The sequence below is a fragment of the Micromys minutus genome (assembly GCF_963924665.1).
Source record: "Micromys minutus genome assembly, chromosome: X".
Lineage (NCBI taxonomy): Eukaryota > Metazoa > Chordata > Mammalia > Rodentia > Muridae > Micromys > Micromys minutus.
The window spans coordinates 87,294,747-87,309,594 of record NC_137970.1 but is presented as its reverse complement, the minus strand read 5'-3'; the positions used below and the strand labels follow the sequence as shown (position 1 = coordinate 87,309,594).

General features: G+C 45.8%; 1 pseudogene across 1 annotated transcript in view; it reads left to right on the top strand.

Annotated features, from left to right (window-relative positions):
* Positions 1 to 14,848, top strand: part of LOC308415099 (testis-specific Y-encoded-like protein 1) — a 57,875-nt pseudogene that overhangs the window by 14,735 nt on the left and 28,292 nt on the right. The window lies entirely within an intron of this gene.

The following is a 14,848-nucleotide window of genomic DNA, read 5'->3' as shown; positions in this document are numbered from 1 at the left end:
ATTTGTAAAATTGATGTCAGAATGATTTGCAAAGCAGTTTGATAAATACCAAAATGCTCTTTTAATGATTAGACAAGGTTTAGACTTTTTAATGTATTATTTTTCATCTGTCATAATAACACCACTTCATGTTGAATACTCTTGTAAAATTTATTTGCTTTTGAACATTGTAAGGTAGATCTTACACTGACAATAAGATGTTATAACTGAGGCATATGTTGTCTAATACACCGGAAGTCCAAATCATGGGTTAATGTTTGGGCATATTTATCTGCTCGACACATACTTGCTATAAGTAATATGTACTAAATTACAGAGTGTGACAAAGAAGATATTTCAGGTTTTCACATTACATTTTGAGAATACTGTCAGAACTGGGCTAAATATATTTCATATATAAATTTATATTTATGTGGCCTATAAATATAAATCAGTTTTCCATTAATTTGGCCAGTCCTAATTATATAGGACATTATTTAATAAATCTCTAAGTCAATATATTTTTAAAAGTTAAACCATATTACTTTCTTCCCATGAACTGCATATGCCTTTGTGTAAGTCAAGGTTTATGTAGATAAAATGCAACATAAATAAAGAATAATGGGTTAAAAGAGATGAGATATGTTTATTAACTTGAATGCCTAAAAGAAAATGAGTTGTTTGTAAAATGTACTGTGCAACTTAGACTACATCTGCTATATGCCGAGTATATTGAGTCTAAATTTACATTCTATGGTTTATAATTCACTAAATTCTAGCAAATTCTAAATATTAGTGTAGATTCAATTTTTTAGAATAAAATGGCTTTCTATCATCTAATGTAGAGGTATGCACTATATTCAGAAATTACTTACTCTAGATGTTATATAATAACTGAAAATTAACCTGAAATAGGTTATTCTACTCTAGGCATGTGTTGTATAATATGTAGTCATGTATTTGTGATATTGGCTTTGTATTTAACAGTTGTTTAGTACCATCAAATCTGGGCTTGGCATTGTATCGGGTCACTTTCCAGGGGACTCAGGGCAATGGGTGGGCTGCTTGCTGTGTGTGCCTGTGAGGTCCCAGGTTTCCCTGGCCCGAGCCACAACTCCCACTATAGAGGACAAGAAGGGTCCCGAAAACCTTCGACTTCTTACCCGGGAAACACAGGTCAGTATCTCAGGTAGCCCTCAATATGACTTCTGTCAGAAGATGTCCCACGATGTCATCTGGTCATCCTTTGTCCTCTGATGCCACAGAGGGTCCAGGCTGCACAAATGCACAATCGCCATGGCAGGCAGCCTGCTACCCTGAGCTGAAGAGAAGGGCACATCCAAAGAAAAATGGAATATTCCACCCCAACATGCCCCCTTGACTAACAGGCCCTGGCCTGGGGGCTCCAATTCTAAGAACCTACTAAGCATCCCTAGGCAGTGTGCAGCCAGGCAACCATTAGGAGCTACTTCCAGCTCCCTCACAATCTCTCTCCTCTCACTAACCCTCCATCCCACCCCCACCACATCCCATACCATCAGTAACCACCAGGCCACACTCTGGGGACACTTTGCTCTCTGTCCCTCTCCCAAAATCCCGAAGTCACCATCACAGGTGGATCCTTCTTTCTGTGCCCCCCCAATCTCTCTCCACACACACACACAAACACACACACACACACACACACACACACAATTACACACACCTACCTATGCTCCTCCTCTTTCTGCCTCTAGCCTAACATTATACACAACAACAGCCAGAGTTTCCAGGGCAGATGGCAATCTCTGGGTACCAGATGATGTAAACCACATTTTTTTGGAAAATATCACTATCTAGGAGAAGCCTTCATTCAGGGGCACTGAGAGTCTGCAGAGGTCCACCAACTCCCCTACCCCATGCACTCCCTAGGTCTTAAGTCAAAGCTTGTGGATAAAGAGTCCTCTAAGAGCCTCCAAGACACAAGGCTGCCAGTGCTTTTCAATTATCTTTCCTGACCAAGCTGCCTGGAGGCTTCTGCTCTGATTCAACCAAGAAAGCTCTATCCAGGCAGGCCTGCTCTGAGTTCTCAGAGGTGCAAAGCCCGGAACCCCAAAACATGACCTCTCCTGCCACCCTACATATTGTTTTGAAGCAAGTGTTTCATCCACCAAGATAAAGGCAGAGCAGGAATGATTCCCCTGCAAGACACCTGGGACCTTTGTACACCCTTACTCAGCCTAGCTACTCCCTGGGGATATAGCCTTAAGGGTTGCCACTATATCCAAACCTGTCCTTGCCAGACAACACTGACCTCAAGGAAACAGGAACTGCTTCACTCTGAGTCCTTGCTGTTTCTGCTTCTAGGCCCTGGGGGCCTAGGTTACTAACCCTGGGACAGACAAAAATTAAAGAGACTCACAGACACACAAAGTGGGAGGAGGGAGAGATAAGGCAAGGGATAGACAGAGAGTATACAATGGTCTTCTGGTCCTCTAAGATCCTACACTGTGCATCTTGTTAATTCGATAAGCATCTCTGTTTCTCCAGCAAATCCCTGGACAGGGCAGTGACCAGAGAGCCAGGTGTCTTTGACCCTTCACCCTGCCTGATCTCCCAGGATGTTAGGGAATGTGAGCTAGTCAGGAGAAGCCAGGAGGAGTATGCTGCCTGCTTGGGTGTCAGGAATCACAGCCAAGAAGCCATCAAGGCACCAGTCCTGGGTGGAACCCTGCCAGTGTAACCTGTTTGGAACCCCTTTGGGATTATGGAAGACTCAGCCTGTGTCTACTCTGATCCAGCAGACACATCTCGGCTTAGGCTCCCTGCTCACTTGCTACACACAGTGAGGTGACTTGAATCTGATCATGGTGTACCACCACCCCCCATCCACCCACAGACCACTTTGGGTTCCGGAGATTTGGGAGTATTCCTCACAGGTCTGGGTCCAAACTCTTCAGCTAGAGATAACCCTGAACATAGAAAGGGGGTGAGGTGGGATTCAGGTTTCCAGTGTCATTTACGTCCAGGAGAGCTAGCTGCCTTGCCCTATGACATTGAGACAGTCCAGAAGCTGGGTAGCCTGTCCCCAACCCTGTCTTTCTGTGTTTAAGACTGGGAGGTGGGGGTTGGAAGGGCTGTCTGGAATGGTGAATGCTCCGGAGCCTCAAGGAAAACATAGGGGACCGAGAACGGTCTGGTGTACAGGGACAGGCTGGACAAGTTCCCCAAGAGCACCCAGAGGCAGGCCTGGGTACAGATCCCAGTGTAGAGAGATCTCAGTGGTGACCCTGTCCAACCTAAGATGTCTGCCAGCCAGTGTTTCCGCACTCAGGACCTGGGAGGCCGGGCTCCCGAGTCCAGGGAGCCTAAGCCTTTATCCTCTGCCCTGACCTCAGGTCAGCTGGATGCTGCTGGCTCACTGGCCTCTCCCGGGGCCAAAGGCCCTCAGGAGCCCCGAATCCTTTCTGTGCAGCCAGGAAAAGAACTGCTCAGGAGCAGGCGAGCAGGCCTGCCGCCATGTTCAGAGATGCACAGGGACCTGCACCCGGAAGCCTCAGAAAGATTCTGTGTGATGTCATTACTACATCACCAATGCCAACTGCTGGTCAGCATGGGAGCTCTCCCTCCGCCCTTCCTTTGGCAAAAAACGCCAATGGGCTGCAAAAAGCCAACAACATGGCTGCCTAGCACTAGGTCTTCTTCTGCAGAGATGGGGCTTTATGCAGGTCACTGGGGATCCGTTAGGAGTAATTCTGTGCCTTTTTATGTGTGTGTGCACCCACGAGTGTGTGCCTCTGCCTGTGGGTGCACAGGGACATTCTAGAACAAGCTGGGTGCGGACTGTCTAACAGATTCAGGAGAATCCAGGGTGCTGAAGCGTCCTGGGACAGTGGGGGAGCACTGCAGACAGAGAAAGACTGGATAACAGGTGCACCTTAATCTCAGGACACCAGCCAATCCTTGATGTGGCCCCCAGGGGCCTGAGCAGCTGCTTGCAGGGGAGCCTAGGAGAGCCATATGGAACCCCCGGGCCAATCTGGACCATAGCGGCACAGCCTCAGAAAAAAACAAACCTCTAAACTTGAGGACCAAGACCTGAACCCCCACCACACTCAGTTACCAGCCAGGCCAGCAGAACTGGGACCCGCCCAGTGATCCATCCTTTGCCTGCTTGAACCTGCCCCCAAGGGTACCCACTAAAGCTCACAGCCCCTACTCTTCTTGAGGGTGCTGACTCTGCAGTCTCTGGGCACACTCTAGGTTCTAGGTCAAAGCTGACTACCAAGAAGGCCCTCCCAGGATGACCCTGGACTGGTAAGGCATCAGGGAGGTGAGATCAGTCATGGCACAGCTCAGGGCAGAGGGGAATTGGACCACCACGTGGGGATAGGGAAAAACCCCCTCAGTCAGTAGTAGGAACTAGGCCCAACTCTGGGTTTCTACATGGCAGCAGGATTATCTGCATGGAGCCCAGGGCAGTGGGTGGGCTGCTTGCTGTGTGTGCCTGTAAGGTCCCAGTTTTCCCTGTCCTGAGCCCCAACTCCCATTATAGAGTACGAGAAGGGTCCTGAAAACCTTCGTCTTCTTACCCTGGAAACCCATGTAGGTATGTTAGGTAGCACTCAATATGATTCAGGCTTAATTTGCCCCACAAAGTCATCTGGTCATCCTTTGATCTCAGATGCCATGAGGGTCCGGGCTCCACAAATGCACAATCTCCTCAGAAGGCCGCCTTCTACCCTGAGCTGAAGAGAAGGACATGTCGAAAGAAGGAATTAATATTCCACCCCTTCATCCCCCTTGACTACCTGGCACTTGCCTTGGGGCCCCAAATCTAAGAACCTACTAAGAATCCTCAGTCAGTGAGCAGCCAGGCGGCTATTAGAAGCTAATTCCAGCTCTCTCACTATCTCTCTCCTCTCATGAACCCTCCACACCTCCCCCACCTCACCCCACACTGTCAAAAACCACCACGCAGCATTCTATGGACACTTTGCTCTCTGTCCCTCTCCAAAATCCCCAAGTCCCTGCAGAGGTGAACCCTTCACTCTGTGTTCTCTGAACACACACATGTACACACACATACCTACCTACCTACATACCTACCTACCTACCTACCTATCTTCCTATGTTCCTCTTCTTTCCGCCTCAAGCTCAGCAATATATACAGCAACAGCCACAGTTTCCAGGGCATATGGCAATCTCTGGGTACCGGATGATGTAAACCACGATCCTTTGGAAACTGTCACTATCTAGGGGAAATCATTCATTCAAAGGCACTGAGAGTCTGCAGAGGTCCACCACCTCCCCTACCCCATGCACTGCCTAGATCTTAAGTCACAGCTGGTGTCGGGAGAGTCCTCTTATAGCCTCCAAGACACAAGCCTGCCATTGCTTTTCAATTATCTTTCCTGACCAAGCTGCCTGGAGGCATCTGTTCTGATGCAACCAAGAGAGCTCTATCCAGGCAGGCCTGCTCTGAGGTCTCAGAGGTGCAAGGCCAGGAACCCCAAAACATAACCTGATCTGCCACCTTGCATATTGTTGTTAAGCAATTGTCCCATCCACCAAGACACAAGGCCTAGAGGGAAGGATTCCTCTGCAAGCCACTGGGGACCTTTGTACACCATTACTCAGCCTAGCTACTTCCTGGGGATATAGCCTTAAGGGTTGCCTGTACATCCAAACCTGTCCTTCCCAGACAACACTGACCTCAAGAAAACAGGAACTGCTAAACTCTGAGTCCCTGCTGTATCTGCTTCTAGGCCCTCGGGGCCTAGGTTCCTAACCCTGGGACCTACACAAGTTAAAGAGACTCACAGACACACTAAGTGGGAGGAGGGAGAGATAAGGCGAGGGATAGACAGAGAGATACAATGGTCTTCTGGTCCTCTAAGATCCTAGACTGTGCATCTGTTAATTCGATAAGCATCTCTGTTTCTCCAGCAAATCCCTGGACAGGCCAAGACCAGACGGCCAGGTGTCTTTTGTCCCTTCACCCTGGCTGATCTCCCAGCATGAGCTTCACATCCAGCAGACAGAGGCCACATGGTGCTTCTGTATTCAAAGTGCTCACAGAGAAATATCCAGTCCCAATTGACAACTGTTAAGAGGTTAAGCATTTCTCATCACTGACCAGTTGGACTTTCCCATTTCAGGGTCTGCACATTAGACAGAACTAAAAAAAATTAAAAATGAAGAAAAAAATAAGAGGAAGCAGTGGATAATATGCTTTTTGGAGGAAACACCTTTTGAACATTATGTTCTACTTACTGAGCTACAAACTCTAATTCAAGGACATCTGGTGAACTAGAGTGAATAATTACACTTAACATTTATTTGTACTTACTTAGTGAGTTAGTCCCACACCTCCAATTCAGCTCTCAAAGTTCAAACCTAATAGTAATGATTTTATATGCTATCAGAGAAAATGGAGGAAATGCAGGTCAACATTGGGTTATGTGTCAGAAGCTCCAAGGAGACTCAGAGCAGGCACGGGGAAATGGAAGTGGAAAGAGTTAAGTTTAAGACCATTCCTGAGCTAGAGAGAGACCTGTCTCACAAGCAAAACAATGTGCTGGAGAGATGTTCAGCCATTAAGATTGCTTTCAAGGGCTGGAGAGATGGCTCAGTGGTTAAGAGCACTGACTGCTCTACCAGAGATCCTGAGTTCAATTCCCAGCAACCACATGGTGACTCACAACCATCTGTCATGACATCTGATGCCCTCCTCTAGTGTGTCTGAAGATAGTGACAGTGTACTCACATACATAAAGTAAATAAACCTTTAAAAAATAAAGAGTGATTTCATGTTTTATGCCCAGCATGCTCATCATGCAGATTCCGACCTTCTCTTACCTCCAGATCCAGGAGAAACAATGCTTTTTCTGTTGGCCATAGGCATCCCCTTAAAAGGTACCACCAACCCCATCCCCCATTACATATCGACATTAAGAAAAACAAATCATTAAAATAAATAAAAAATGATTAGAGAATAATTATTATGCAAATGCCTTTATTTGGACTACTATGTTGCTACTAAATTGCATCACTTTTTAGAGTTAGAATTTAACATAAAGATTTGAACTATAGTGAAGAGCTTGAGAGAGAAAGAGTACATCAAGTCCAACTCACATACTTTCGCAGTTTTGTGAATGCATCTCCTTGTTATAGGTGTAAAACTTAAATCTATTGTACACTTTAGCATTTTCTCTTATCAATTTCCATGTAATTCTGAGCTCTCCTCAAAAGCATCATATTCAACAGCATTTTAGACCCAAAATAAAGTTTTGTGGTAAAGATTTTCAAAAAACTATGTATTGGACAGACTTACTGAAGACGAAATATTTCACTTCAGTTGAGCCTGGGTGTGAGGGGGAACTGCAACCTTAGGATCAACTTTACTCCACCTATAATTCATGCTTTTGTGTGTATTACTCACATTAAGACCCCCTTATAAAAGTAGCAAATCAGCAGACGTGTTGGATGTAATCAAAATATACTTAAATGTACAAAAAAAATCATGTAGAAAGAAAACTGTAAAAAGATACTGATTTTATGAATACAAGAATGGGAAAAGCTTCTAGTACATTCTGCACAGCCAGTTACTTGAGCAGATTTTCAGCACTACAAAGTAAGCAAAGAACACTCTTTTCCCTAAGCATCAGAGTACAAATCTTCAGAAAGAACTGCTAGAACTTGGAAAGCAAAGTGACAAGCTGATAGTATTTCTATCTATACATCTAAGCAAGTCTCAAGAGGTGGATATCTCAGGAGGGAAAAGATACATAGATAATACAAAGGTAGCTGGAATGTCCAGGGCAGGATACTGGGGGAAGAGAGCAAAAGGTGGGCTGTGAGCATGTTCAGGGGTGCTGAACAGATCCAGAGCTAGGGGAAACAGGAGTTGCTTGTTTACTACAATGCTTTCTCCAAAGGCTGTCATGAATAATTAGTCTCAATAATCAAACCTAAAAGTGCTTTGAATGACCAAGACTTCTGAACCCATGAGCACTTCACCTGGGACTAGCTGACTTGCTAATCATGCACCTGTGAGGAAGGTTGGTTCTAGTCACATGGGTTATTTTACACCCTCTTCATGCCTCTGCCCATGAAACAGGCAAACATGGTCATGACCATCTTGGGTTTGACTTCCACGAGGTCTTCAGGGAGAGCATATACTGTGGCATTAATTCTGCTAGCCATCAACACTGCATAGCTAGATTTAGAGGAAACAAAAATCCAGATGAGTTTTTTTCCCATCAAGAACATCTTTGAATTCTTTTATTTTATCTTATGTGCTCTAGTGTTGTGCCTTCATTTATGCCTGTGTGAGGGTATTGGATACTCTAGAATTGAAGCTATGGTTGCTGGGATTTGAACTCAGGACCTATGGAAGAACAGGCAATGCTCTTAACCACTGAGCCATCTCCCCAGCTCAAGAACACTTTTAAGAGATGTAATCCACTTCTATAATTTGATGGTTGGGAAGCAAAATTTCTGTATTGAATGTAGGTCTCAGAGCTGGACATGGTGACACATGCTCCAAACCCTATAATCACAGCACTCTTGGGTTTAAGGTGAGAACAAAGAATCCCTGTAAATTTGAAAGCAGTCAGGAGTACACAGTGACACTTTGTCTCAGAAAATGTAAAGTACAAATGAATAAATTTCACTGATTTTTAATTGATACTGAATCAAAGCATGAAATTTATTTTATGTGTATGAGTGTTTGGCTTGTGTGTATGTTTCTGCACAACGTGCTTTCCTGATGGCTGAAGATGTCAGAAGAGGACATCAGCTTTCCTGGATGTTGATGTGCCACCATGCAGATGCTGGGAATGGACCCCACATTGTCTATAAGAACTACAAGTGCTCTTAACAGTTGAGCCCCTGTCTCTCCAGCATCAAGTTATACTAAATTTCTATACTTTATTATTTTGGATTTTATATGCTTATTTCTTCTACATAAGAAATGAAAAGGAAAGCACTGAGTTCATATAAAAATGAAATTTTTGGCTAGGCAAGATTGCATATGCTTTTTAATTCCAGCACTCGGAAGGGAGAGGCGGGGTCCTCTCTGAGTCTGAGGCCAGCCTGGTCTACAGAGAGATCAAAACAACCAGGAATAAACAGAAAAACTTTGTCCTGAAAAACAAAGAGATATTCATCCTATCTCCACAACCAAAATATGTGCAAGTGTGAGTGTCTGTGTGTTTAATTAGCCAGGTTGAATATACAATCAATTATAAAATTTTCTGTGCAGTGTAAAGAGAAAACAAGTTCTTAAAATATGTTTAAACATTTGAACCTTTTAAGGTAAAAATTAGGTTTTTGTAGGATATGACGAACTTGTGGTTTAAAGACCTTTGCCTGATGGACTGGCCAGATGGCTGCTCTTCCAGAGGACTCAAGTTCAATTCCATGTACCTACATGGTAGCTTACAACAATCTGTTACATCAGTTTCAGAGGGTATGACTCACTTTTATGGCCACTCAGGCCCAAGGCACACACAAAAGTTGTGCACCATCATTCCTGCAGACAAAATACACGCACACACAATAAAAGTAACTTCATGAAAAGAGCTGTGTGTGTGTGGATATATATGTGTGTGTGTGTGAGTGATAGAGGAATTGGGGATATAGCTCAATCTGTAAAGTATCCAGGAAGACGTGGGTAAATAGCTCAGTGTGTAAAGTGCTTGTGTTACAAACAGAAACATAAAGACATGTGGAGACAGCAGATTCGCAGAGATCATTCTTCAACCAACCTAGCCAAAAGCAATGCCCAAGTCCCTCTAAACAGCTCTATCTTTATCTCCGGGGGAGTGGACAGATCTCCTAGCAGGTGGATGGTGTTCCTCAACATTAAAACTGAGGTCATCCTCAGTTTTCTGTTCTCCCTCTCCATCTCCCTCTCTGTCCCCCTCTACGTCCCCCCACCTCTCTGCAATTCTTTTGTCAAGTTGATATACAAAATACAGTTATCTGAAATAAAGGAGACTTAATTGAGAAAAATGCCTCCATGAGCCTGTGTGTGAAAAAGTTTCTTAATTAGGTATTGAGGGAGAAAGGTACAGTCACTTGTGGGTGGCTTTAGTCCTGAGCTGGTAATGCTAGGTTTCAAAAGGATGAGGGCTGAGCAAGCAAACAATGAGGAGCAAGCCAGTAAACAGCAAACCCAGCTGCCTGCACCTCCTCCTACCCTCCCTACCCTCAGGGCTCAGCACCAGCTCCTGCCTCCAGGTTCATGACAGGTCTTTTTCCCTGTGTGAATTCACAGTGGCCATCATTGCCTGTAGAAGACCCACACAAACTCAAGACAGGATTACAGGATGGATAGAGAGAAGACCCATGATGCCTGACTCTTAGAGGTGGCAGTCAACGCGACTGGGTGACAGTGTCAGTTTTTATCATGGAATGTGACTTCTAATATGTTGCCATGTTCCACATGTAAGATCCCACACAAATCGGATCCAGGAGTTTATAAAAATTAGGAAAGAGAAATAGGGGAATCCAGCAGGATAGGAGGGACTGGAAGTGGGAAAGTGGATTTAGATATTAGAGCTCACTGCATGAAATTGTCAAAGAATTATTAAAACTAGATCAAGACCTATGCCTCTAGCTCCAGGACAGTTAGGGCTACACAGTGAGTTATTGTCTTCTCTTAAAAAAACAAGGGCCAGGCAGCAGTGACACATGCCTTTAATTCCAGCCCTTGGGAAGCGAGCCAAGAAGATCTCTGTGAGTTAAAGACCAGCCTGGTCAACAGAGTAAGTTCCAGACAGCCAAAAATACACAGAAAAATCCTGTCTCATAAAACCAAAATGATGAAGAAGATGTAAGATGTACAATAATTTTAAGCAAAAAGTGTTTTAAAGGCTGAAAATCAGGATGAAAACAAAGGGCCGGACTTGAGAGTCATAAAGATGTATAATAAACAGTCTTGTAAATAAACAAATAATAATTTTGGTAATGAATAGATAGCTTTTATAGGTAGGAAATGGTAGATAATAGGAAAATGGTGATGAGAGGAAGTATTGTTAGGATACAAACCACTGTATGTCAGCAAATAACAGTCTGGTCAAGAAGCCAAGGGCTGGAGGTAAGCAGGAGTACTCCGTTATGAGTATTCCTGGACTATTTAAGAAGCTTAAATTAGGGCTGGAAAGACAACACAGTGGTTAGGATAACTTGCTGCTCTTCCTGGAGGTTCTGTGTTCAAATCCCAGCAATCACATTGTGGCTCACAACCATCTATGACCAGAACATATCGCATCTTCTGGTGAGTCTGAAGACAGCTACAGTGTACTCATATACATAAAATAAGTAAACAAAACTTCAAAAAAGAAACTGAAGTATCTATTCGCTAGGGTAACCTGAAGATACTTAAAATACTGACCTCAAGGAAACAAGAACTGCTATACTCTGATTCCTTGCTGGACCTATTTATAGGGCCTCAGAGCCTAGTTTCCTAACCCTGTGAGAGACACAAATTACCCGGGAAACACAGGTCGGTATCTCAGGTAGCCCTCAATATGACTTCTGTCAGAAGATGTCTCACAATGTCATCTAGTCATCCTTTGGCTTCTGATGCCACAGAGGGTCCAGGCTGCACAAATGCACAATCTCCATGGTAGGCTGCCTGCTACCCTGAGCTGAAGAGAAGGGCACGTCCAAAGAAGAATGGAACATTCCACCCCAACATGCCCCCTTGACTAGCAGGCCCTCGTCTTGGGGCCCCAATTCTAAGAACCTACTAAACATCCCTAGGTAGTGTGCAGCCAGGCAACCCTTAGGAGCTAATTCCAGCTTCCTCACAATCTCTCTGCTCTCACTAAACCACCATCCGACCCCAACCTCATCCCATACCATCAGTAACCACCAGGCCACACACTGGGGACACATTGCTCTCTGTCCCTCTCCCAAAATCCGGAAGTGACCATCACAGGTGGATCCTTCTTTCTGTGTACCCCCACAATCTCTCTCCAAACACACACACACACACACACACACACACACACACACACACACACACAAATACACACACACACCTAACTATGCTTCTCCTCTTTCTGCCTATAGCTCACTATTATATACAACAGCCACAGTTTCCAGGGCAGATGGCAATCTCTGGGTACCAGATGATGTAAACCACATTCCTTTGGAAACTGTCACTATCAAGGAGAAGCCTTCATTCAGGGGAACTGAGAGTCTGCAGAGGTCCACCACCTCCCATACCCCATGCACTGCCTAGGTCTTAAGTCACAGCTGGTGGAGGGAGAGTCCTCTAAGAGCCTCCAAGACACAAGCCTGCCAGTGCTTTCCAATTATCTTTCCTGACCAAGCTGCCTGGAGGCTTCTGTTCTGATGCAATCAAGAGAGCTCTATCCAGGCAGACCTGCTCTGAGTTCTCAGAGGTGCATAGCCCAGAACCCCAAAACATGACCTGTCCTGCCACCCTACATATTGTTTTTAAGCAATTGTTTCATCCACCAAGATAAAGACAGAGCAGGAATGAATCCCCTGCAAGCCACCTGGGACCTTTGTACACCCTTACTCAGCCTACCTACTCCCTGGGGATATAGCCTTAAGGGTTGCCTCTATATCCAAACCTGTCCTTCCCAGACAACCCTGACCACAAGGAAATAAGAACTGCTTCACTCTGAGTCCTTGCTGCATCTACTTCTAGGCACTGGGGACCTAGGTTCCTAACCCTGGGACAGACACAAATTAAAGAGACTCACAGACACATTAAGTGGGAGGAGGGAGAGATAAGGCAAGGGATAGACAGAGAGATACAATGGTCTTCTGGTCCTCTAAGATCCTAGACTGTGCATCCGTTAATTAGATAAGCATCTCTGTTTCCTCAGCAAATCCCTGGACAGGGCTGAGAACAGACGGCCAGGTGTCTCTTGACCTTTCACCCTGGCTGATCTCCCAGGATGTTAGGGAATGTGAGCTAGTCAGGAGAAGCCAGGAGGAGTATGCTGCCTGCTTGGGTGTCAGGAATCACAGCCAGGAGACCATCAAGGCACCAGTCCTGGGTTGTACCCTGTCAGCCAAACCTGTTTTTAACCCCTTTTGGGATTATTGAAGACTCAGCCTGTGTCTACTCAGATTCCAGCAGCCACATCTCGGCTTAGGCTCCCTGCTCACTTGGTACACACGGTGAGGTGACTTGAATCTGATGATGGTGTACCACCACCCCACATCCACCCACAGACCACTTTGGGAATCCGGAGACTTTGAGTATTCTTCACAGGTTGGGTCCAAACTCTTCGGCTAGAAATAACCCTGAACACAGAAATTGGGTGCTGTGGGATTTAGGTTGGCAGGGACATATCTGTCCAGGAGAGCTAGCTGCCTTGCCCTGAGATATTGAGACAGCCCAGAAGCTGGGTAGCCGGTCCCAAACCCTGTATTTCTGTGTTTAACACTGGGAGGTGGGGGTTGGGAGGGCTGTCTGGAATGGTGAATGCTCCGGAGCCTCAAGGAAAACACAGGGGCCCGAGAACGGTCTGGTGTACAGGGACAGGCCGGACAAGTTCCCCAAGAGCACCCAGAGGAAGGCCTTGGTCCAGATAGCTGTGTACAGAGATCTCAGTGGTGACCTTGTCCAACCTAAGATGTCTGCCAGCCATACTTCCCACACTGAGGACCTGGGAGGCAGAGCTCCCGAGTCCAGTGCGCCAAAGCCTGTGTCTCCTGCCCTGTCCTCAGGTCAGCTGGATGCTGCTGGCTCACGGCCTCCCCTAGGACCAAGAAACCCTCAGGATCCCCAAATCCTTTCTGTGCAGCCAGGAAAAGAACTGCTCCAGGGCAGGCGAGCAGGCCTGCCGCCATGTTCAGAGATGCACAGGGACCTGCACCCGGAAGCCTCAGAAAGATTCTGTGTGATGTCATTACTACACCTCCAATGCCAACTGCTGGTCAGCATAGGAGCTCTCCCTCCGCCCTTCGTTTGGGAAAAAACGCCAATGCGCTACAAAAAGCCATCAATATGGCTGAGTAGCATTAAGTCTTCTTCTGCAGAGATGGGCTTTAAGCAGGTCACTGGGGATCTCTTAGGAATAAATCTGTGCCTTCTTGTGTGCGTGTGCACCCACGAATGGGCACCTCTGCCTGTGGGTGCACAGGGACATTCTAGAACAAGCTGGGTGCAGACAGTCTAACAGATACAGGAGTATCCAGGGTGCTGAAGTGTTCCTGGACTGCCAGATCTACATACAGAGACCATGACTCAGAAGAATATACAAGAAAAGGAAAAAGAACACAAAATAAGAGAAAAAAAGACCTGAAATTTGGTGAGACCTTGCCAATGCACAGTCAAAAATGCACCAATTTTGGGGTTTTCGTTTGTCTGACAGATTCATTTGTTCTTACTTGTTTCTTTTTGGGATCCCAACCAGCCATCTACAGGGCAGACAATGCTTTACTATCTCAAACCAGCAAATCACCTGCACCTCCTTAGCCTAGGTTTGGGGAGCCCTGCTTCAGGTGAATTCCCTAAATCCTCTAAGAATTCTCAGAGACCTTTTCAGGGATGTGCTTCTGAGTCCAGCAAGAGGCTCTTCCACCAAGGCTCTCCTGGTACTGGCAAGAGAAGAACCCCCTCCAAGAATATCCCAAGTGGTGTTCCCTTTTCTGCCCAGAGGGGTCCCTGAGCACTCCAAAGCCCATGGCTCCTAGGTCAGAGTTACAGTCTGCAGAGAAGAGCTCTCACACAAAGACCTCTCTAGCCACCAACTCCTCCTGCATCTTAGAAGGAGTTGGGGGGTATAATCTTACTTGTTTGCCTAGTAGCAGAATCTCAGACTTCTGGACAGTTGGGATGGCCAGCAGCATTCCCTCAGCGCCATTCCCCTGACTCTGCATTCTCAGTAGG